This window comes from Manis pentadactyla, chromosome 14 (assembly GCF_030020395.1).
Source record: "Manis pentadactyla isolate mManPen7 chromosome 14, mManPen7.hap1, whole genome shotgun sequence".
NCBI classification, from domain to species: Eukaryota; Metazoa; Chordata; class Mammalia; order Pholidota; family Manidae; genus Manis; species Manis pentadactyla.
The window spans coordinates 334,785-358,699 of NC_080032.1; the positions used below are offsets into that span (position 1 = coordinate 334,785).

General features: G+C 45.7%; 1 long non-coding RNA gene across 1 annotated transcript in view; it reads right to left on the minus strand.

Moving 5' to 3' along the window:
* Positions 1-2,764: 2,764 nt before the first annotated feature.
* The window catches only part of LOC118911093 (uncharacterized), a 43,339-nt gene continuing 22,188 nt past the window's right edge, over positions 2,765-23,915 (minus strand). The window contains exons 5-8 of the long non-coding RNA XR_008993598.1: positions 23,457-23,527; positions 12,850-12,903; positions 8,428-8,462; positions 2,765-7,969 (exon numbers count right to left, since the gene is read on the minus strand). This is a non-coding gene — a long non-coding RNA (uncharacterized LOC118911093). The remainder of the gene's footprint in view (positions 7,970-8,427; positions 8,463-12,849; positions 12,904-23,456; positions 23,528-23,915) is intronic.

Consider the following 23,915-nt stretch of genomic DNA (forward strand, 5'->3'; position numbering starts at 1 on the left):
TCTCAGCAACTTCGCAGCAAAGCTGGGAATGCTTCCCAAAACCTCCCTGTGCACACAGCCATGACTGAGGGGCATGGGGTGAGCACTTGCTGGACATCACCACCAGAAAAGGGAATCTTTTAGCTACAAGTCTAGACACTTTTCTGCATATCCACACTCACCAGCTGTTTCCGACCTCTGCTGCAGGCACAAATAATCCCTCTGCCTGACCTTCATTTGGATTATCACATCACATTAATTACTAATCACACTAACTGTACTGGTGACTAATTATCCTACTAATAATTTAAAATAGTATGTTACCCTATATTTTCAATATTGTCCTACTTGACCTTCTGTGCTATTATGTTAGTGATAATTTTTTCTATGAATGTCAGTTTTCACTTTAACTGATTTTAAAATATTTACTCCTAATTCCTACAAGTAATTTTAACATAACCAGATGCCAATAATTTCTGAGCAAAATACATTTCTAATTTCATTTAAAAAATCCCTGGGAGGGGGCCATCTGGTGAGAAAATGGGGAGCAGCAGAGGTGAGGCTTAGAACCTCCCCCCTCATGTTCTGAGAGAAATCTTCTGCATACATGGATGTTTATTGCCCTTGTCTAGCTCGGATTAACACATAGTCTACAGGCACACACCTGATCATCTACATTTGCTCTCTTACAACACTAAACTCTGTTTTCTACCTTTATCTCGTATCTACCTACCACTTCAGCATTTTATTAAAAATAATAATAATAGAGAAATGTGGTATCCACATATAAATCAAGTTTAAAAATCAAATGAATATTCATATTTGAACTGTTTATAGTTCATAATGCATGAGCAAAACCGAAAGTTTCTGTGATGACTGCCCTTGTACTGTTCACTATGTAACTTATTCACTATGTAAGAATTTGTGCTCCATGTAAGAACTTGTTCGTTATGCATCAGAAGATTGGAGACTGACGAAAATTAGGCTTGGGGTGGATTAATGATTGTGCATTGAGTATTGACCCCCCTATACAGAAATTTATTGTTGTTAACAACTATTTGATCAATAAATATGAGAGATGCCCTCACAAAAAAAAATATATATATATATATATATATATAAACAGACTTCCAATTGTAAAATAAATAAGTAACCGGGATGTAATGTATAGCATAAGGAATATAGTCAAAATATTGTAACAACTTGGTATGGTGATAGCTGGTACCTAGAATTATCATGTATATAAATGTTGAATTACTGTGTTGTACATCTGAAACTAATGTAATGTAATACTGTGTGTCAACTACCCTTCAATAAAAAAAAAAATCCCTGGGAGAGAAGGCTCACTCAGAAGTGCTCCTGAGAACAGGCTAAAGGGGCCGTGTTCCTGGTCCTTGGCCATGGCCGCACCACAAGGCTCCTTCTGCTGGCACTTCCGAGCCACTTTCCCTCCTGGACAAGGAGGGAACCTCAAGGACAGTGGCATCAGAGAACAAGAGCATGTGGGGCAGACAGCACCGGCTGACAACACAAGGACACACCGTTGTGACAGTGCTCACAGCTGCCCTGGCCACAGGCACCTCAGGAAGGCTGGCTGAGCTTCGTCTCTGAGGGAACCTAACACATGCGTCATCAGTGTCTGCTGAGTGCCTAGCACGGTGTTGTCATGGTTGAAATGCTTACACATCCGCCATCTGATTAGAGTGATCCGGCCCATGACACACGTATGCAGGGTCTTGGTGCCGTCTGGGCGCATGGACACACACCATACTGATTTGCATACTGGATTCCCTTGCACCTGCCATCAGACCTTGCTTCTGAAACAGTTTAAATGACTACTCTCCAATCCTCTCATTTTCTGCATTAATGGCTTTTGAATTTCTTGTATCTGCTTTTTTCTGGCTGGAGGAAGTTCTATTTTTTCTTTCAGTTCTGGCTCATTAGCACTATCATCATACTCTCCATCACAAACCTCAAAGTCCTCTTCATAGTCCTACAAAAAGTAACAACACTTTGGAAATGTTAGGGAAAAGTGACTTCAAAGAACACTCATACAAATCATAATTTAAAATAGACAAAGTCCTCACTGTGGCTAAGAAAGCTTTTTATAGTTCATTGATTTCAATGGCACTGAATTATAAATCTGTGCACTCATTTTTTTCTCTAAAAAGGAACCACACTATGTAGAACCATATACACTAAGAGCTTAGTAATGATAATATGCAATTTTGTGCTGAGAATGTATCTGTGCATACAAATATATAAACTATGTATATACTCCACATGCACACACACAATATATATACTCTGCATGCACATAACATATACCCTATAAACATACATACACACATGCACACACTATACATATACTAAACACACATGCACTCTATATACATCCTCTATACACATACACACACACACATATATGCTCTATACTCATACATATATACACATGAATACACACTATACATATGCTACATATACACATGAACACACTATATATGCTCTATATACATACATATACACATGCACACACTATATATACACATCCTCTATATACATACATACACACACTATACTCTAAAAACACACACATGCATATACACACTATACATGTTCTATATACATACATATATACACATTCACACAGAATACTTATACTCTACATATAAACACACGATATATATACACATGCAAACACATGTGCATACATGCATATGCACACATGTATGCACATACACATATTAATATGTATGTTTGAATTCAGTACACTCGAAAATGGGTTAAATTGTAAATTTATTTAATTACATCATTTTGATAAGAGTTGACAGAGGTATGGCAAACGTTTCAGAGGCAAAAGGCCTGTATCAAACAGATACGAAGTACATAGAGTAACAATAAAGACAAAAAAACTACTAAGTTACTATGCTCAAGCTGATTTTTAAGAACAAATCTTTTTAAGCCAAAAAGTTTAACTTTTATACATACTTCAAAATTATCTTCAAAACTACAGCATTTTATAATGTCCTTTTCAATTTCCTAGAGATAAAAATCAAACATATAACAAAAAATTCGATTATAAATTTGAATCTTGCAAATGGGTTGGGAAAGTATGTTTTCTGAGATTAATTTGATGTTGCTAATTTTAAAATGTTAAGTATTTATAAAACTAACATAACCTGACTTCAAATTATTTAAGAAACACCTTGCTAACTTATAAATATGATCAAAAAGAGAAAACAGTTAATAAACACATCCTTTTTGAAAAACTTCTATAATTCTGATAACTGAAGAAAAAATTTATATATGTAAATAAATAAAATACAAATAAATGGCAAATAAATTATTTCTATGAACAAATTCCAAACTTCCAGCACGCCTCTCTGGCTTCCCTTCTTGCCCGTGAACAAATCCCCACATCCACACTGTCAAGAACAGACACACAGACATGTGTGCTAAAGCAGACACCAGCAAGGGCTGACTGAACTGCCCCAGTGACAGAAAAGCTCATGTGTGAAGTCCTCACGTTCCCATCCTTGTCACTTAGAGCAAGACAGACTGCTCAGATCTGGGCCTGCCCCTGGGCATCAGGGTACACCTGGCTCATTGCTGATCCACTCCCAGCCTCAGCGTCACCACCTGTGGTCTGGGATAAAGGAGGGGCTCAGTGAGCCTGCAGGGAAGGCAGGTTTGGGGGTGCTCTGGAGGTGTCGGGTGGCTACACAGGCCACCCTGAGGCTGCCCTGGTCTGTGTCTTCAGGATGAGTAAGAGGTGACCAGGAAAACGAAGGAGAACTACATTCCAGGTTTCCAGGCAAAGACGGCAGCAGAAACCAAATGTTAAGAAAACTTGTATTTTGCACAAAAAGCTGCCCCTCCTCTTACCTCTATCTGTGCTTCCGCATCCTACTTAAAGGCAATGTGGCACCTCCATGTCTCACCAGCACATGTCAGGAGTCCTCTGGCCTCCCCCTCCCCACATGGGGTTAGTATTGCAGCCTCTCACCAGGCCTGCCCTCCCCTCTACCCACCATTCCCATACGGCCTCTCTCCTTCACTTGGGGTCAGAGATGTCCTTCAGAAAGAAGCCTCGCCATACCCACTTTCAGCCTAAGCAGCTCCCTACCCATGTGGACAGCCCAAATGCACCCCAGTTTGCTCGGTTTCTTCCTGGACGAGGGGCGAACCAAACACGTGTGTATGGACCTTCTGGCACCACAGGCAGGACGGACTTGGCTAGGCTGGTGGAGCAGCCACCACAAAACCCAGGGGAGCGAGGCTGACCTGCTGTCAGGGTCAGAAGGAAACTAGGCAGATGTCAGTGCACGGCCCACACAGGGACAGGGAGGTGAGCCAGGTGGACAGGGAGGTGAGCCAGGTGGACAGGGCTGGGGGGCTCAGCTATGACGTGTGAGAGTGAAGAGGGAGAGGCACCTCCAGGTGGGCAGGGCTGGGCAAGAGGCCCACCATCTTCCATCTTGAAACCCCTGTGACCAGCTGTGCGACAAAGTGCCACAGAATCAAGGAGGTCTGCCGCACAGAAGGTGGGCTGCTCTTCACAAGGACAGTCAGTGCTGACTTTCCAGGTGGCAGCATGGTCCTGCACAACCACAGGACTGAGGGGACCACCAGGGACATCTCACCACCTGGGGGCCAAGGAATTATTTTGAACAAATACTTTATAGTTACAACTGCCCTGTAAAATGGTCCTTTTGGCACAGTTATATAAAGTCACCGTACAATACACTGAGGGCCACATACTGCACGTGCTGCACCAGTCAGGAGGGTGCCTGCCAACTGACAGGAGAAACAGCTGAAACACCACATGGGAGTTTTAGACTCACTGCCGACTGCTGCCCAAGCCCCTCCATCCCAGACAGCGTCCACGCAGCAAATGAGGCACCCAGGGGCATGCCAGGCTCTGTGCCGGGGGCAGGGGAAGTGGCGAGCTGGCACGTCCTAGCAGCAGGAACTGGCTGTGGATGATGACAGGAAGGTGGCATCAGCACGGCTTTGGGAGGAGCGCTGCCATGACCAGCGGCCCTCTTACAAGAGAACAGGCCCACTTCCTTGAGCTCTCCAGTTTGGCATGTATTTCTGAAAGCTACCATTACCTGGAATATTTCACACTGACAATGGCCTGAAGCACATCTGTTTAGTTTCTTGCATTTTCATAACCTTCTTCAATTTAAATGCAGAGCAACACCTGAGAAGGCCAGCCAGTCACTCGGTCTGATCCTTGTCCCCGCAAAGCCCTCTGCAAATGCTCCCCTCTGTCCACGCAGAGTAGGGCCATGGCGTCTGACAACCTAGACGGCCTTCACAGGCAAGGAATCCCGAACAAGTGCAAACAGGGTGCCATTTAAAATCTGCCCCTCCCTCCATACTAAGTCCTGTTGTCCAGAAGAAGTATGCTGGACAGTATGAGGACAGCACAGAAACACAAGTCAAAACGCTCATCTGGATGGGACGCCAAAGTTAAAGGCTCTCCCTTGCGTCCATGCCTCTGAGCTGGCTTCCCCCAGGAGCCCATCTGGAGAGCACAGCAGGGCGCAGCCAGCAGAGGGAGCATCTCCAGGGCAGCCAGAGCCCACCTGCTCCCCCCAGGCAGGCACTGCCCTCAGTGGCGAGGGACTCGGGCCCCAGCCTGACATACAAATGGCGTGACTTAGGGTGAGTAGTGTTAACTCAGAGAAGTAGGCAAACAGCGGTACAGGTTCCCCTCTCACTACAGGGGCCAAGGTCCCAGAGTCCAGTGGGTGTCTGAACCAAGGACAGTCAGAAAGCCGACGTGTACTATTGTTTCCTATGTATAAATGATTATAGGCCTGTAAGGTTTAATTTATAAATGAGGCAGTGAGAGATGAACAGTAACTAATAATAAAGTGGCACAATTATAAAATATGCTGTAATAAAAGTGATGTGAATATGGTCTGTCCATCAAAATATCTCCCTGTGTTGCATCGCCCTTCCCGTGAGGATGCGAGATGGTGAAGGCCCACATGATGAGATGGGGCGAGGAGAGGACATGGGCGCCATGCCACTGCGTCAGGCTGCTGCAGAGCTTCCCACCTACGGCCACAGGTTGGCTTCCAGACCACGGCTGACATGATAATTGAAACCATGGATAAGGAGGGGACGACTATACCTCCTTCCAGTGCCAGCGAGCAGAGGGTGATATGACCCGCACCAGGAGGGAAGAGCTGACAGCCAGACCTGCTGGGTCACTGGCACCAGGAAGGCAGGACCCAGACATCACTACCCACAGCTACTCAGAGCAGAAGATGGAAACAGCATGGTGCATTGCCAAAAGAAAATATGAAGCCTTCCTTGTGTCCAGAAAACTAATCTTATTGTATCCATAAATACTGAAAAATTAAACCAAGATAAATTCAGTGTTGATGTTATAAAACAGGGCCTCATCAAAGCCAAGCAAGCTGTTGATATCTTCAAGATCACTTCTGGGATCTTTCAGGGATAAATATATCACGTATTTTGTACCTCTAGTGAAAAAAATAATGTTAAATGTCTCATTGATAATTTATTTTAATGATTACATGTTGAAAGCATATTTAAGAAACACTGGGTTATATATGTTATTAAAATTAATCATTTCTTTTTTACATTTTTAACGTGACTGCTAGAAAACTAAAAGTTACAAATGTGGCTCACATTAAAATTCTAGTGAGCAATGTTACTCTAGAACTTACCAAAAAATTGGGAGACGTAAGGAAAACATTTTTAAAAATCTGTGTATTTTCAGCCAGTAGCTCACTTCAAGACAATGAGCCACAGAAAGCTGAGTGAGATCTGCCCTGGAGCTGGGGGCCTCCACGATGAAGGGGAAACTGCTGCATGGGGGACAGAAAAGGCGGCCAGAATCCCCCAATACGCACCTCAGTGCAGCGCTGAGAAACAGCGCACAGAACAAAAGATTATCCGGAAACACACACACCTCCCCAGACAAGCCCCGGCCAATCAGAGGTGCCAGCCTCTGCCCCCAAGGACCTGACTTTTGCTTCGCTTCCACCTGAGGGAACAACATCAAAAAATGGGAGAAAGGAACTGCTTCACTTCAGAGTCTAGAAAAACACCACAGCAGAAAGTGTATATGAGAACCAAAGATACTAAAATCAGTATAGGAAAATATTAAGCAATTACAGTGATCATGTAAGTATATATGGAGGAAAATTAGATCCTTTGAAATCAATAGTTTAAATTTTGGTTTTTTTTTTGCAAAACCACTACCAATTCTGGTGAACATTACCCTGAATTATTTACTTAATCTCCTCTTGTAAAAATGTCAGCTTCCTTTTTAATGTTAAATTCAAAATTTTATGCAGATTTCTGAATATGTTGCAAGTACATCTGTAATAGAATCACACCCTTAGACTGCCTATTCCCTAAAAGGTCAGTAATCATCCCATATTGATTTCACGTATAGGTGACCCTTGATCAACACAGGAGTCATGGGCAACGACCCCCAACCCCAGTTAAAAATCCACATATAAGTGGCCCCATACACTTCAAACAAATGCTGATCAAAGGTCAACAGTACAGACTTAAATCACATTTTTACCAAGGTCACTACTTTTAGGTGACAAGTCTGATCATTTGGTTGCATGAAGACGACCTCTGGGTCTCAGGGCGACCACAAAGGCAGTGATCATCAAAAAACAGTGCCTTGGGCTCCTCTGTCCTGTGCTCCTGTCCCAAGGGCCTATCTCCTGTCCATGTGGCCCCGGTGCCTCTCATCACCTAAGTGGAAGCCTTCCTTGTGGCGTTTCTCTGTACTCTGCTCTGCTGCTTCCTTGTCAGGGAATTAATTGCTTTTTTCTTTGGGATGCTTTTCTCTTCTTTTCCTTGTGCTGCTTTTTTCTTGATGCTTCTTTTCTCCATCTGGCTCTTTCTGCTTCCTATGTCTTCTCTCACCTTCTTCCTTATAAAGCCAGTACTTAAGAGGGCTGTCTTTACTGTCACCGTACTGCAGCTGTGGACACAACACAGGGACAAGCACATGAGCACACAGGAAGGCACGCAGCGCTTCATGCATGTTGCAGTGATGGTGCACCCTGGTCCCCGTTCCCACCACCCGACTCCCACCCACTCTGCTCAGCTGCCAGGGTGATCTTCCTACAGAAAACATGGTGCCAAGCCCCTGACAAAACTCCTCGGCTGTTAAGTGAGATTACCAACACAAGCCCGCCACCAAAATAAGTTCTGTGGCGGTTAAAGATTTAATTGGTAAAAAAAATTATAAGTACTCAGAACAAAACACAGGTGACTATTAACACTGGTGTAGGGAAAAGGCTGTGTATACATTACATCAGAAATAATGAAAGACAGACTTGGCTACTTCATAATTTTAAACACACTTACAAAAACAAAGATTCCACAAATAAAATTCAAAATGGAGAATGGCAATAGGATGTGCAGCAGGGAGCTTACCTTTAAAGCATCCTTAAAATCAACAAGATGTGGTCCTAGGGCAGGAAGAAAACATGCACCAGTGGTAAGAGCAGGGCAGGAACCTTTACTAAATGCTCAGAAAGTCCTTTTCTTCTGAATCAAGTGAGCAGAGATTAGAAATTATAATGCCCAGTTGCTGGTTAGGACCTGGGGAATCATACTCTAATGATATAAATAATTACAGCTTTCATGGAAAGCAAGTGGGGTAAGTTTACATTCACCTTAAGCTGGCAAGTTCATTTCCAGAAATTAATCATATGGAAATAATTATGATAAATACAAAAACTTTATCCCATGGATGTCTTTTTAATTAAAAAATTCAGAAGCAACCTAAGCATCCAAAAAAGGCAGATGTGTCAAGAAAACTATGATACGTCCATATCACTGAATATTATAATTATGCAGCCACAAGAATAATATTATAGAGAAATATGATGACTTTGAAGAATGCTCAAAATGTACTCAGTTTAAAGTTTATAAAACAGCAAAAATCTAATTTAAGAAAAATGGTGTATGTGTACATAGACATATACATACTTAGAAATATATATACATGAATGTGTTAAGACATATAGCTACACATTATCAGTAATTGTCTCTGGGCTGGGATTCATTTTTTTTCTTATTATTTCCTAAATTTTCCAAAATGACAAAGTATTGCTCTTGGAATCACAGAAAAACACTTGACTAAAGAGAAATAACTGAGTGTCATGGGGCCAAGAGCTTTTCGGGCCTGGAATTCTGTTTTACAAAGCCTGCCAGCCCTCCACAGAGAACACGCCACCCTCCACCCAGCAGCCCCGAGAGCCCGCTGCCCGGCCCGCAGCCCACCCTCCTCTCCCGGGGTCTCTGCTCTCTCTCTCTGTCTCCTCTTTTGGAGTCTTCCTCTACCATCTCCTTCTCTTCAGTTTGTACTTTACTAACTACAAAAATAAAACATATATTTAACATTCACAAATGAGCACATAAAAAAGATCTTCTAACCTCTTGCTGGTCTTTACTGTATGTACCACATTACTACACAGTATATATTAACACACATGAAAAGATATTCTTCAATTAAAACACATCCTCCAATCCCAAGAATGGGAAGTTCTAGAATCTGACCCTAAAATGGAGTGAAGAGGGACATCAATGGCAACTGCCACTGAGGCAACCCAGAAAATGTCAGACTGAACCCTGGACACTGAAGAGGTGCACCAGACAGAAAAAAAGGCCATCGGAGCTCACAGAGCTGGCAGAGGCCCTGGGAAGCAGGGCCCCATCTCTGAGAAGAGCCTGCCCAGCTGAGCAGACGTTTCTGCCAAGGGCCCAGCTACAAGGAAGTAAACGTCGCCTCAGGGATGAACTTCATAACCACACCAGGCGCCCCACCCCTTGCCCCTGGAGCCCACCGCTGAGGGCATGGCAGGGTCCCACCCACGGTCTGCCCTTTCTCCCTGCCTGGAGGGACCCAGGAGAGCCATACACGACCACTGCTGACACCCACAGTACCACCCAATGGTGGAAACAGCCTGTACTTTCAAATATGCAAAAAAAAGTCATTAGGCTTAAACTAAGAGAATCAATATTTTTAAAGATGAGGACAAAATTAAACATTCAGAGATCACTGAAACAAAGTTCATTCATTCAAAAAGCGTTGGCTGGGCATTGGCCACTCTTCTAATAGCCAGAAGTACCATGGATCAAAAAATGGGGTGGCGAGACAGAATAGGGTTGGGGTGATTCCCATGTTTTCCCATCTGAGGAAGGGAAGGACACGGGAGCCGTCCACTGAGACGGGGAAGGCTATGAGAAGCAGGTGTCTCAGAGATCCCAGAGGTTCAGCTTGAAGGTCATTAAGTTTGCGACATGATCAGAGAGCATGTACAGGAGGACATACAAGCCCAGACAGGGATGAGGCCCAGCTGGGAATCAAAACTTGGAAATCAGGAACAGATAATGGTATTTAAAACCATGAGACTGGACACATTCACCAAGGCAGAGAGCAGCTACAGAGGTGGTGCGGAACAGGGGCCCGTTTCACAGAAGGGGAGATGCAGAGGGGATGAGGGAGACACGAGAGCAGCCCAGGAAGGAGGAAGGGATGTCGGGGTCTAAGTGCACGATCTTCCCAGTGCGCCCCTCTCGAATAGTGCGTGGAAGAAACAAGATCGGGAGGCGACCGGAAAAGAATGTTCTGAGGACAAACAAGATTCCATTGGAAATAAATACAAAGAACATCAAAATAATGACCCTAAAAAGAGGCAATGGAGGGTAAGGTAGCTGCTGTTAGACTTAACGAGTGGCAGGGAACCTGTTAACCAGCAGTTAAAATACACCTCACCCAACAGAACACAAGGCGACGCCCCCAGCCTCCCAGTGGGCTGTCTGCAGAGATGTGCAATGCCCCAGCAGCAGAGGGAGTGGTGAGCACCAGGGAACGGTCCCACCCACCTCCAGGCCCTCCTGGCTCCCCATGACTCCAAGAGCTGCCACAATTTCTTCTCATATACTCCTTTTCTTTTGAAGTTGGCTAGTTCACATTTTTATAAGGAGAATATACTATTTGTATAATAATAAAATAGTGAAGATATTTCCATTATGGAGGGGGAAGATACGCACCTTTACCTTAGAGTTCCTAGGAATTTAGATAAATAATAATTAAATAGTGCTGAAATAAAAATGGTACTTCTGATGAATTATTTTTTATCAAAGAGCATTATTTTTATTTACACTGTGGGTTGACATTTATTGGTAATAAAACTGAAATGTTTCAATAGCAAAACTCTAGTAAATAAGGAGAAATTTTTACTGCTTTCATTGAATGAAGTAAGTTTCTAAAATAGCAAAAAGAAAACAACAGTGAGACTCAAAGGGGCCACAGCTTCAAACTCAGAACTCGGACATTTATGAAAAGCACCAGAGAAAACAAAACAAATGAGTGAACATTATAAAAGAGGAAGTGCCCCCAAACTGTGAGCCCTTTACTTCATGGGAAAATGCAGAGGATGAGACACACCAGCTGTGCACCACCTGCCAGCACCTAGGTTCCCCCAGGACACTCCTGCGACCCCCGACAGGCCCACGTCCCACCCCAGGCCCTGCTGCACATGCACCTGACTGCACCCTGTGCTCCGCTCTCTCTAGGAGCTGCAGGCCCCGCAGGCCGTGGGGGGCAGCCATCTGCCGGAGCTCCGCCCTCTGGGCCCGGGGCTCCTTGCCTCTGTCCCTGTCTTTTCCTCGGCTCCAGGGCTTTTCTGCATCCTGCTCCTGGGACTTCTCTCTCAGCTTCTCTCTGCCCCACTCGCAGGTGTCCTTTCTCCTCTCCCATTGCTTGTCCCTGTGCTGCTCACCATGAGCCTGCTCCCTGGTACCATGGCCTTCCTACCCAGTGGTCCTCTCCCAGGGCTTGTGCTCTCTGCACTGTGGGGAGTCCGCTCCTGACTCCTTGGACAGCTTCCATTCCCTGTGCTTCTCCTCCGTGGGACCACCTGATGGTGTGTTCTGAGCAGGAGACAGGCCCTAACAGTCACACCCAGGGACAGACCCCCAGCCGTGTGCCAGCCCAGCAAGGCGGGCCTGGACCAAGCCTTTCAGAACCGACAGAAAGGGGATCAGACGTAGCATTTCTATGGCTGGCCATGGTACCCACTTAGCAGACCCTCACACCTATTGGCAAATCAAATCTAAAATTCTACACTGGTTGAAAAGAAAAGGAAGGGTACACTGGGCTGGGCTTTAAATCTGAGACATGAACTGCCTGGTCCCACTCAAGGAGCAAAGACCCTCTTTATAAAATTCTCAGGAAGCCTCCATCCCAACCGCAAGCCCCCTCTACACATGCACACACACACACATGACCACACAGACAAATGTACTCATACACATACACACAGAGACCACACATACATGTACATGTATACCCAGAGACCTCACACACATGCAAACATGTGTAGAGACCACACACAAATGTACACACCACATATAAACATACACACAGAAATGCATATACACACATGGAAACCACACAAATGCACATACATGTATACATACACAGAAACCATACACACTACACACATGCATGTACACATACACAGACCAGATAAATGCACACACTACACATGTACATGCATGTGCAAGCACATACCACACATGCATGCACATCTGCACACAGACACGCACATACTCTCTCTTACACACACAAACACATACACACAGCCCAAATTCTGAACCATGACAGAAACCCGACCATGAAGGTGGGACACAGGCTGGGCTGGGAAACCTGGTCCCACCACTTCCAGGGCTTTGTCTCTGAAATGAGCCATATGCAGGTGCAACTGTGCAGCACGACCTGGGCACCACCACCCGGTAAGCCAGCCCAGCCCCAGAGACCCCAGCTCAGTTCTGTGAGCACATTACCCAAAGGTGTCTCCTCAGGTCGTCTGCTTTCCAAGTGTCATCTTTGGTTTCTCGCTAAAAAGAAAAACAGAAAGAACTTCTGTTTTTACATTTGCTATTTTTAATTTATTGAAGCAACACAGAAAAAAGTTCATCAAGTTAGAAATTTTATGGCTTTAAATAACTAACTTTGTATGCTCTAGTGAGCTGCTTTTTCTTTAGGCCATTTAAGTCAACAGCAGTTAGTCCTTGATATGCAAGAAGTTACTGTCTGTCTACTGGAATGAAAGGTAAGAGAAATACAGATTTTCAGAAATCATTCACCAGTCTAAAATCACCAGTAAACAATTATAAGGTGCTCCTTTGGCTGCTTCACAATATAAATTCCCTGCTGCTTTAAGGCTTGGGCACAGACCGCACTCACCCCTCACCTTCCCCACAACATCAGGGCTCCCTCCGTGGGCCAGGCCTGAGCCAGACACAGCTGGATGTTGAAGGAGAGTCACTCAGCAAGCCGGCCAAGGGTGTTCCCGCCAGAAAGCAAGACAAATTCATCCTGTTTCATTTTCCCTTTGAGAGGCACTGCCTTAAGGGGTACAACTAAGGGAAAATTTGGTGTGTTTCAAATTTAAAGCAAATGTGCAAATGAAAAATAAAAACTTATTCATGGAGAAGCCACCAAACATCTTCCTTGTGATGTGAAAATTAAGCACACAGGAAGAGCTCAAGTCAGCCCCTCAGCATATTAATTAGGAATGAGTAAAAAATCAGTTATAAGAATCTAGCCAAAGTATACAATATTCACGAAATTTACTGTGATGTACTACCACTAGAAAACATATTCTTTTTTGATAAGTTGGTCTATATAACAAAATGAGTCTACTGTAAGGGAGTGTGTAAGATGATCAGCTGCAATTAGTGTAACTACAACTTACACCTTCTGAAATGTAAACTATTTTCTCTCTCAAGCTACAAGCTCTATATAGAGGTTATGATGTTCTCCAAACAAACAGTCCAAACTCCACACAGTTCGAACTCCAAACACATGGTCCAAAGACAGTGTGTGCTGCTGGAAGGGTTGACGACAGGGCAGAAACCCCTCTGCGTGGGTGGAACAGCCCCAGCTCAGGCTGGGTGTCTCAGGCAGCCCCCCTGGTCCCACTTATTTCCAGAAAGCAGTTTCCCCAAAGCACATAGATCTGCAGAAGGAATACCACATCCCAGCCAAACAGCTCGACCACCTGGGCCTGCCTCCAAGCCCCTCAGCGCATGGCACTGACTCCCACAAGGTCTTGAGGTGTCCTGGACTGGCAGCACAGTGCCCCTCCCGCCATCAGCACCCAGCGCCAGCTCAGCTCAGCAAAGGCGAAAGCGGAATATCCACTAACTGGCTGGCTGCACGTCCAGGAGTGCTTAGAGGAAGTGAGCGGCCTTGCTTCCTGCCCCGTGTGGGAAACAGTCATGGTTCCTTGAGCCTGGGCGCTAGCACCCTTCCCCACAGGGCTGGTCTGCCTCCCAAGCCTGACTGGATGGGTCAGACACACCCATCACCAAGTCCAACTCTGCCACAGTTCCTGACCCCACACGTCCCATGCAATCCCACAGCCGCACACCCAGCCCAGGATCTCGTGCAGCGGCAGACACAGTGCCTAACTGCCTACAGCACCCTTGGCTGGGCCCACTCCAGGGGGTCTAGTTTGAAGCACCAGGGGTGGTGACCCTGCCTGACACCAGCAAGAATTCCCAGAACTGCAGGTCAGAATGAGCAGGGCACTGGAGACACAGAAGGGAGATGACAGTCTAACTGGCACATTCGCCAAATGACCCACAAGGGGTGAGGCTGGTTCACATAGTTCTAGGACCGAGATATAACTTACCTTTGACTACCTTGTTTTTTAATTATCTCTCATACTACAAATGATTTTAATTATCAAATTCAATTGTTTAGGAACAAACTATGAAAGTGGCCTATTCAATTTCTTGGCTGCTTTTCCTTTTCCTTATCTGCTGTTTAAACGCTGGCTCCATGGCAGTAAAGTGGCCTGGCAAGAAAACAATCAACAAGGAAACTGAGATTACTGACTGAGCCCCTGTTACTCCCTACAACCCCCACATTCACACTTTACCATCAGCTCACGCATGAGAGCTTGTAGGACGTTCACACTGCAGAAGACAAACACCTGGTCTTAGAGTCCATGTATCTGCAGACGAGAGCCCTGCTGTGTGGGTGCTGCACCAGCTCTGACAGCACTGAGTCAGAGGCCCATCCTGCCCAAGGACTGCATTTCCAAGGTCCCAGAGACACAGTCCTGGGTTGTGCAGACACCCAGATATCTGAGAGGCACAGAGGAAAGATACACAACTGTAAATGTGATAAGAAAGGGGGACAGGCCTGTCCAGGTGTTGGCCAAACTGTCATTCTTTTGAAAGCCAGTCAGTCTCTTCCTGCAGGAGACCATGCGAGTGGGTCAGTAAGGGCCAGCCCTCGGAGACTCCAGTGCGGTCACACCACAACAGCCAGCCGCTCCACAGTTAGGGGACAGCAGCCCTCACTGACCTGAGCAGTTCATGCAAGCAGATGGTGAGCCACTTAACACAGCAGTTTGTATTTCAAATCAGCATTTCAAAGGGAGGGTAGAGATTTATTTTAATGATAACCCAAATACAAACTACATGTATCTACATATGTACTTACTTATCTACATACATTTAGATTTCTGTAGACACATATCTACTTCTAACCCTAACCCGAACCCTGAACCCGAAACCTAACCCTAACCCTAAACCCTCACCATCACCCATATATCACCGTATCCTTGAACCTCAATCTCGCTCTTGACCTCACATTAGAGGCAGACCTGAACTCTAACCACACCCCAATTTTCCACATAAATCTAACCAAACACTTAACCAAACCCTAGCACTGGCCCCTGAATCTGATCCCTCACGATCATCATCGTCATCACCCACATATCACTGTAACCCTGAACCTCAATCTTGCCCTCGCCCTCACATCAGAGCCTGACCCTAACTCTAATCACAACCTTATCTTCCAAGTAAACCTAACCGAATGCCTAACCATAACCCTAGCCCTGGCCAGAGGACCTGACCCTTCACCAACACCATCGATGTCACCCACACATCACCATAACCCTGAAGCTCAATCTTGCCCTCATCCTCACATCAGAGTCGGATCCTAACTCTAACTGTAACCCTATTCTTTCCGTACACCTTACCGAATACCCACCCAAACCCTAGCCCTGCCCCTGGACCTGACCACTCACCATCACCATCGACATCACCCACGCTTCACCATAACCCTGAATTTCAATCTCGCCCTCTCTCTCATATCAGAACCGGACCCTAACTCTAACCGTAACCCTATCTTCCCCGTACACATTACCAAACACCTAGCCCAAACCCTAGCCCTGGCCCGTGGACATTACCTCTGTCACCATCGATGGCTATGCCTCACCATAACCCTGAACCTCTATCTCGTCCTCGCCTTCACCTCATAGCTGGACCCTAACTCTAACCGTAACCCTATCCACCCCGTACACCTTACCAAACACCTAACCCTAACCTTAGACCTGACCCCTGGAACTGAACCCTCACCGAAAGCATCGACATCACCCACGCCACACAGTAACACTGAAGTTCAATCTCACCCTCGCCCTAATATCAGAGCCAGACCCTAACACAACTATAACCATATCCTCCCTGTAAAACTTACCAAACACCTAACCCTAAAACTAGCCCTGAACACTTGACCATCGACGTCAACCACACCTCACCGTAACCCTGAAACTCTACCTCGCCCTCGCCCTCACATCAGAACAGGACCCGAACTGTAACCTTAACCCTATCCTCCCCATAAACCTTACCAATCACCTAACCCTAACCCTAGCCCTGGACCCTGGACCTGACCCTCACCATCATCACTGACATCACCCACGCTTCACCGTAAATCTGAAGCTCAATCTCACCGTCACCCTCACATCAGAGCTGGACCCTAACTCTAACCGCAACCCTATCCTCCATGTAAACCTTACCAATCACCTAACCCTAACCTTAGCCCTGGCCCCTGGACCTGACCCCCCACCATCACCATCGACATCACCCATGTTTCACCGTAAATTTGCTCAATCTCACCATCGCCCTCACATCAGAGCTGGACCCTAACTCTAACCGCAACCCTATGTTCCACGTAAAGCTAACCGAACACTTAACCCTAACCCTAGCCCTAGCCCCTGGACATTACTGCCCATTGTCAGCATCGATGTCACCCACAACTCACCTTATTCCTGAAGCCCAATCTCACCATTGCCCTCAGATCAGAGCCAGAACCTAACTCTAACCATACCCCAATCCTACCCATACAGCTTACCAAACACCTAACCCTGACCCTAGCCCTGTACCCTGAGCCTGACCTTTTACTGTCACCATCGACTTCACGCAGGCCACACCATAACCCTGAAGCTCTACCTCACCCTCGCCCTTACATCACAGCCATACTGTAACTCAAACTCTAACCCTATCCTCCCCGTACACCTTACCAAACACCTAACCCTAACCCCAGCCCTGATCACTGAACCTGACCCTTCACCATCACCATCGATGTCATGCACCATAACCCTGAACCTCAATCTTGCCCTTGCCCTCATATCAGAGCCAGACTCTAACTATAACCATAGCCTTATCCTCCCTGTAAAGCCTACTGAACACCTAACCCTAACCCTAGCCCTGGCCCCTGGACCTGACCCCTCACTGTCACCATCAACATCACCCATATATCACTGTAACCATGAAGCTCTACCTCGCCCTCGCCCTGACATCAGAGCTATACCATAACTCTAACCATAACCCTATCCTGCCCGTACACCTTTCTGAACACCTAAACCTAACCCGAACCCTGGCCCTGGGACCTTACCCCTCACTGTCACCATCAACATCACCCACATATCACCGTATCCTTGAACCTCAATCTCGCCCTTGCCGTCACATCATAGGTGGACCTGAACTCTAACCACACACCAATCTTTCATGTAAACCTAACCGAATACTTAACCCTAACCCTAGCACTGGCCCCTGGACCTGACCCCTCACCATCACCATCGTCATCACCCACATATCACCATAACCCTGAACCTCAATCTCGCCCTCGCCCTAACATCAGAGCCTGACCCTAACTTTAACCACAACCCTATCTTCAAAGTAAACCTAACCAAACACCTAACCCTAACCCTAGCCCTGGCCCCTAGATCTGACCCCTCACCAGGTTCATCGAAATCACCCATGCCTCACGGTTACCCAGCAACTCAATCTCATCCACGCCTTCACACCAGAGGTGGAGACAAACTCTAACCGTAACCCGATGCTCCCCATACACCTTACCAAAAACCTAACCCTAACTCTAGCCCTGGCCAGAGGACCTGACCCCTCACAGACACCATTGACGTCACCCATGCCTCACCACAACCCTGAAGCACAATCTCACCCTCGTCCTCACATCAGAGCCAGGTCATAACTCTATCCGTAACCCTATCCACCCCGTACACCTTTCCAAACACCTAACCCTAACCCTGGTCATCCTGGCCCCTGGACCTGAGCCCTCTTCAACACCATCAAGATCACCCACACTGCACCATAACCCTGAACCGAAATCTCGCCCTCAGCCTCACATCAGAGCTGAATCCTAACTCTATCTATAATGCTATCCTCTACATATACTTTACCGACACCTAACCCTAGCCCTGGCCCATGGACCTGACCCCTCACCATCACCATCGATGTCACCCACATCTCACTGTAACCTTGAAGATCAGTATCACCCTCACTCTCACTTTAGAGCTGGACACTAACTCTAACCGTATCCTCCCCATCCACCTTACCAAACACCTAACCCTAACCCAAGCCCTGGCCCCAGGACCTGACCCCTCACCATCAGCATCAACCTCACCCCCGCCTAATCGTAACCACGAACCTCAACCTCACCCTCAACCTCACATCACAGCTGGACCCTAACTCTAATTGTAACCTAATCCTACCCAAACACCTTACCAAACACCTAACACTAACCCTAGCCCTGGCCACTGGACCTGATACCTCACAGTCACCACTGACATCAACCACGCCTCACTGCAACCCTGAAGCTCAATCTGGCCCTCATCCACACATCAGATCCTAACTCTCACCATAACCCTCTCCTCCCCTGACACCTTAACGAACACCTAACCACAACCCTAGCCCGGGCCCCTGGACCTGACCCCTCATGGTCAGAATTAATGTTACCCACACCTCACCATAACACTGAAGCTCAATCTCGATCTCACCCTCACATCAGAGGTGGACCCTAACTCTAACCGTGACAGTACCCTCCCAATACACCTTACCGAACACCTAACTGTAACCCTAGCACTGGCCCCTGGACCTGACCCCTCATCATCCACATCGACCTCACCCCCACCTAACCATAACCATGGGCCTCAACCTCATCCTCACCCTCATTTCACAGCCAGACTCTAACTCTAACCATAAATCTATCCTCCCCGTACACCTTACCGAACCCTAACCCTAGCCCTGGCTCCTGGACCTGACCCCTCACTGTCATCATCGACCTCACCCATGTCTCACTGTAAATGTAGTTCAATATCGCCCTTGCCCTCACAACAGAGCCAGACCCTAACTCTAACAATAAATGTATCCTCCCCATACACCTACCAAACACCGAACCCTAACCCTCACCCTAGCCCATGGCCTGACTCATCACCATCACAATCAACGTCCCCCATGCCACACCATAAACCTGAACCTCAATCACACCCTCACATCAGTGCCGGACACTAACTCTAACCATTACCCTATCTTCCCTGTACACCTTAAAGAACACCTAACCCTAACCGTAGTCCTGTCCCCTGGACCTGACCCCTCACCATCATCATCGACATAACCCACACCTCACCATAAAGCTGAAGTTCAATCTCGCCCTCACCCTCACATCAGAGCCAGACCCTAACTCTACCTGTAACCTTTTCCATGCCATACACCTAAACAAACACATAACCCTAACCCTAGCCCTGGCCCCTGGACCTGACCCCTCACCATCAGCATTGACATCACCCACACCTCTTCATAATCCTGAACCTCAATCTTGCCCTCATTCTAACATTACCCTCGGACCCCAACTCTAACCGAAATCCTTTCCACCCCGTACCCATTACCTGAAACCTAATCCTTATCCCTAGGCCTGACATCTGAACCCGGCCCCACGCTGTCACCATCAATGCTACCCCCATGTCAACATAACCCTAAACCTCAATCTCGCCCTCGCCCTTATATTAATCCTCGTCCCCAACTCTAACTGTAATGCTATCCTTCCCGTTCCCCACACCAGAACACTAACCCTAACCCTAGGCCCGGCCCAGGAACTCAGCCCCTCACCATCACCCTCGACGTCACCCACACCTCACTGTAACCCTGAACTTTAGACTCATCCTCACCCTAACATTTCCCCGGATCCTAACTCTAACCTAGGCCTATCCTTTCCATACCTCCTACCAGAAACCTAACCCTTACCGTAACACCGGACCCTGAACCCAACCCCTCAGCATCATCATCGTCACCCACACCTCACCGTAACCCTGAACTTCAATCTCGCCCTCACCCTAACATTAGACCTGGTTCCTAATAACCCTAAACCTACCCCCCTAATCCTAACCCTAACAACCCTATACCTAAAACCCTAAATCCCTAAATCCCTAATCCCCACTCCAATCCTAATCGATAACCCTAACCGTAAACCATACCTGCATCCTAACCTGTACTGTAACTCTAACCCTGACCAGTACCCTCATTAACCCCTCCTCTCATTCCTATCCCCTGATTTGAAACCAAATCCCTAAGACAAACTACTCCTCACTGGTTTTCAAACCTCTATTTCTTAAATTCTAGTAATTAACATTCTAATCCTAAATATCTAAATTCTTAAATCCCAAAGCTTTGAACTGTTAAATTCCAAAATTTAAGCTAGTAATCTAACTGAGTGAAGTTAAAAGAGAACACACCAGGACACAAACATGTTTTTTTGTATACATGAGCAATGAATAATCTCAAAAGGAATTTTTTAATTCCATATTAAATAATGTCAAGATTAATGAAATACTTAGGATTAGAGATATTCAAGGTGCAAGTCTTGTACGTTGAAAATTATAAAACATTGGTGATTTAAAAACTAAAGAAGAGCTAAATAAATGTAAAGTCTACCCATATTGATGGAAAGACTTAAATACTGTTAAGGGGCAATGGCAAAAATTCCGCCTACAGAGTCAACATGATTCCTTTGAAATTTCACACAGGCTTTAATGCGCCAGCCGATCCTGACACATGGAATTTCAAGGGGCCCCAAAGAGCCCTTGAAAACAATCTTGAAATAGAAAATCAAAGCTGAAGTCTCATGCCTCCCAAAATCAAATCTTAGTACAAAGTAACAGTAAACAAAACACTGTGACACTGGCATAAAGGCACACAGGTGGCCCTTGGACAGCAGGGGTGTGAACGGCCCAGGTCCACTTGAGAAGACTTTTTCCACAAATATTTTGAAAAAATGTTTAAAGACTTACGAAAATTTGAAACATTTGCTTTTTTCTAGCTTACCTTACTGTTAGAATACAGCACAAAATATATACAATGTACAAAATGTGTGTTAATTGACTGTTTATATTATTGGTAAGGCTTTCAGTCAAAATAGACGACCAGATTTAGGCTAACTTAAGCTTTGGGGTAGTCAGATGTTTTATGTGGATTCTGACTCTGTGGGATGTCAGCCACACAAACCCCCATGTTGTTCAAAGGTCAACTGTATGTACAGATCAACAGAACTGAGAGGAAAGCCCAGAAATTACCCCAACCATCTACAATCATTTACTTTCTGACAAGGGTGGACAACATTAAATTAGGGAAAGAATGGTCTTTTCAGCAAATGGTGCTGGGCAAATGGCTGTCCACGTGCAGAGAAATGAAACTGGACCCTTAATAGATACCAGATACAAAAATAAACTCAAGGTAAAGGGCTTACATGTAATAGGTAAAATTAGACTCTAGAAGAAAACATGAGGATAAACGTTCATGACTTTGGATTTAGCCATGGTTTCTCAGATCTGACACCAAAGGACAAGCAACAGAAGAAAGCATAAATTAGAGTTCTCCCAAATTAAAAACTTTTCTGCATTAAAAGTCACCAACCAGGAAGTGAAAAACAGCCACAGAATGGAAGAAAATATCTGCACATTGTATATCTGACAAGAGCCTGTTATCCAGAAAACACCACAAACTCATACAGGGCAACAAGACAACACCCAAATTTTTAAAGTGGACAAAAGATTCCAGGTAAGACACACAAACAATCAACAAGCACATGACCAGGCATCACACAGCATTAGTCATAATGGAAATGCAAATTAAACCACAATGGCTCCCCTGCATGCATGCATCAATGGCCATACTCAGGAAAATTCAAAATCACATGTTGCCAAGGATGTAGAGGAATTGGAGCCCGTAATCTTTGCTTGTGGAAATGTAAAATGTGCAACCTGTGTACAACAGCTTGGCATTTCCTCATAATATATAATAGAATTACCTAATTCTGGGTAAACACCCACTCTAGATAAATACCCAAAAGAAATCAAAATGTTGTTCAAACAGAAACTGGCCCATGAGTTCTTGGCAGCATTGCTCACCACAGCAAAAAGGTAGAAACAACTCAAATGTCAATCAAGATGTAAATGGATGAACAAGACAGTGTTGACCCATAAACTGCATTATTCTGCCAAATACAGAAATAAAGAAAAATGGTCCTAAGCTGCTTTGAAAACAGTGGGGGGTCCCCAGAAACTCGAACATAGAATTAACATGATTAGCAATTCAATTTCAGGGCATTTGCCCAAGTGACACAAAAGCAGGGACTTTTTTGCACACCCATGTTCACAGCTGCATGATTCACAACAGCCAAAAGGTGGAGACGATCCAGGTGTCCACAGACAAACGGATGAACAAAATGTGGTCTCTACACAGTGGAGTGAATAAGGGAGTCCTGGCACCTGCTGCACAGATGGACCCCAAAGCCATTATGCTCAGTGAAATGCCCCTCTCAAAGAAGGACAAATTCTATGTGATCCCATTTATGTGAAGTCTTGGAGAGCTCAACTGAGGGAAAGTCTCAGAAACAGTCCCAGAAAAAGGAAACTGCATCAGGACAGAAAGACGTGTGCACACAGCTGGGGCGGGTGGTGACAGCTGCGGTGGGTCTGTGACTGGATCATCATGCGGAGACCCTAATGCTTCCTTCATTTGGTGTCAGGTGGTAGTTCCCTGGGAATGTGTCCCTGTTTGGGGTAGACGCTCCAGCATTTTGTGTGAAGTGGCAACTACAGTAAAGTGAGATGAGATGCTGGGGAATTCGAATTCAGTATAAAGAGAATTTGTACTGACACTGCAAGTTTTCTGTATTCTTGAAATTGCTGGAAAGTAAATTACTTTGCAAAACAACCATGAGAAAAGCAGAGCAGACATCACACTGCGTCAACAGGGGCCACGCCTCCACTTCCAGTTCACCCGAAGGGTGCGCTACTCACCTTGCAGTGGTCCAGGGGTCACTAGAAGGCACATGGGAGGATCCCCTGCAGCCACTTGGCCTTGGGATGACCTGCCGTACAAACAGTGGGATTTTAGAATTCCAGTTTCCCACGCCACTCCACCAAAGACCTTGTTAGAACTAAAAATGAATTCAATAAACTTGTAAGAGACTAAACCAACATACAAAAGTAGGTTGCTTGTATTCACTAATAACCAACCATCAGAGAGATTAAGAAAGCAATGCCCTTTAAAACTGCATCATAAAATATAACGTACTGTGGGTAAAACTGCAGTATTTCCAGAATCTCTTGCCTGGCCTCAGTGCATCACCTTATCAGCAGGTGTTTCCAAGGGGTGGAGAGAAGTAGTTCATCTCTATATCAACAGGTAATTACAGGGGTGAGGGAGGGCATATCTGGACTGGAGACGTTCAGCAGGGCCCCTTCTTCTGCAGCCAG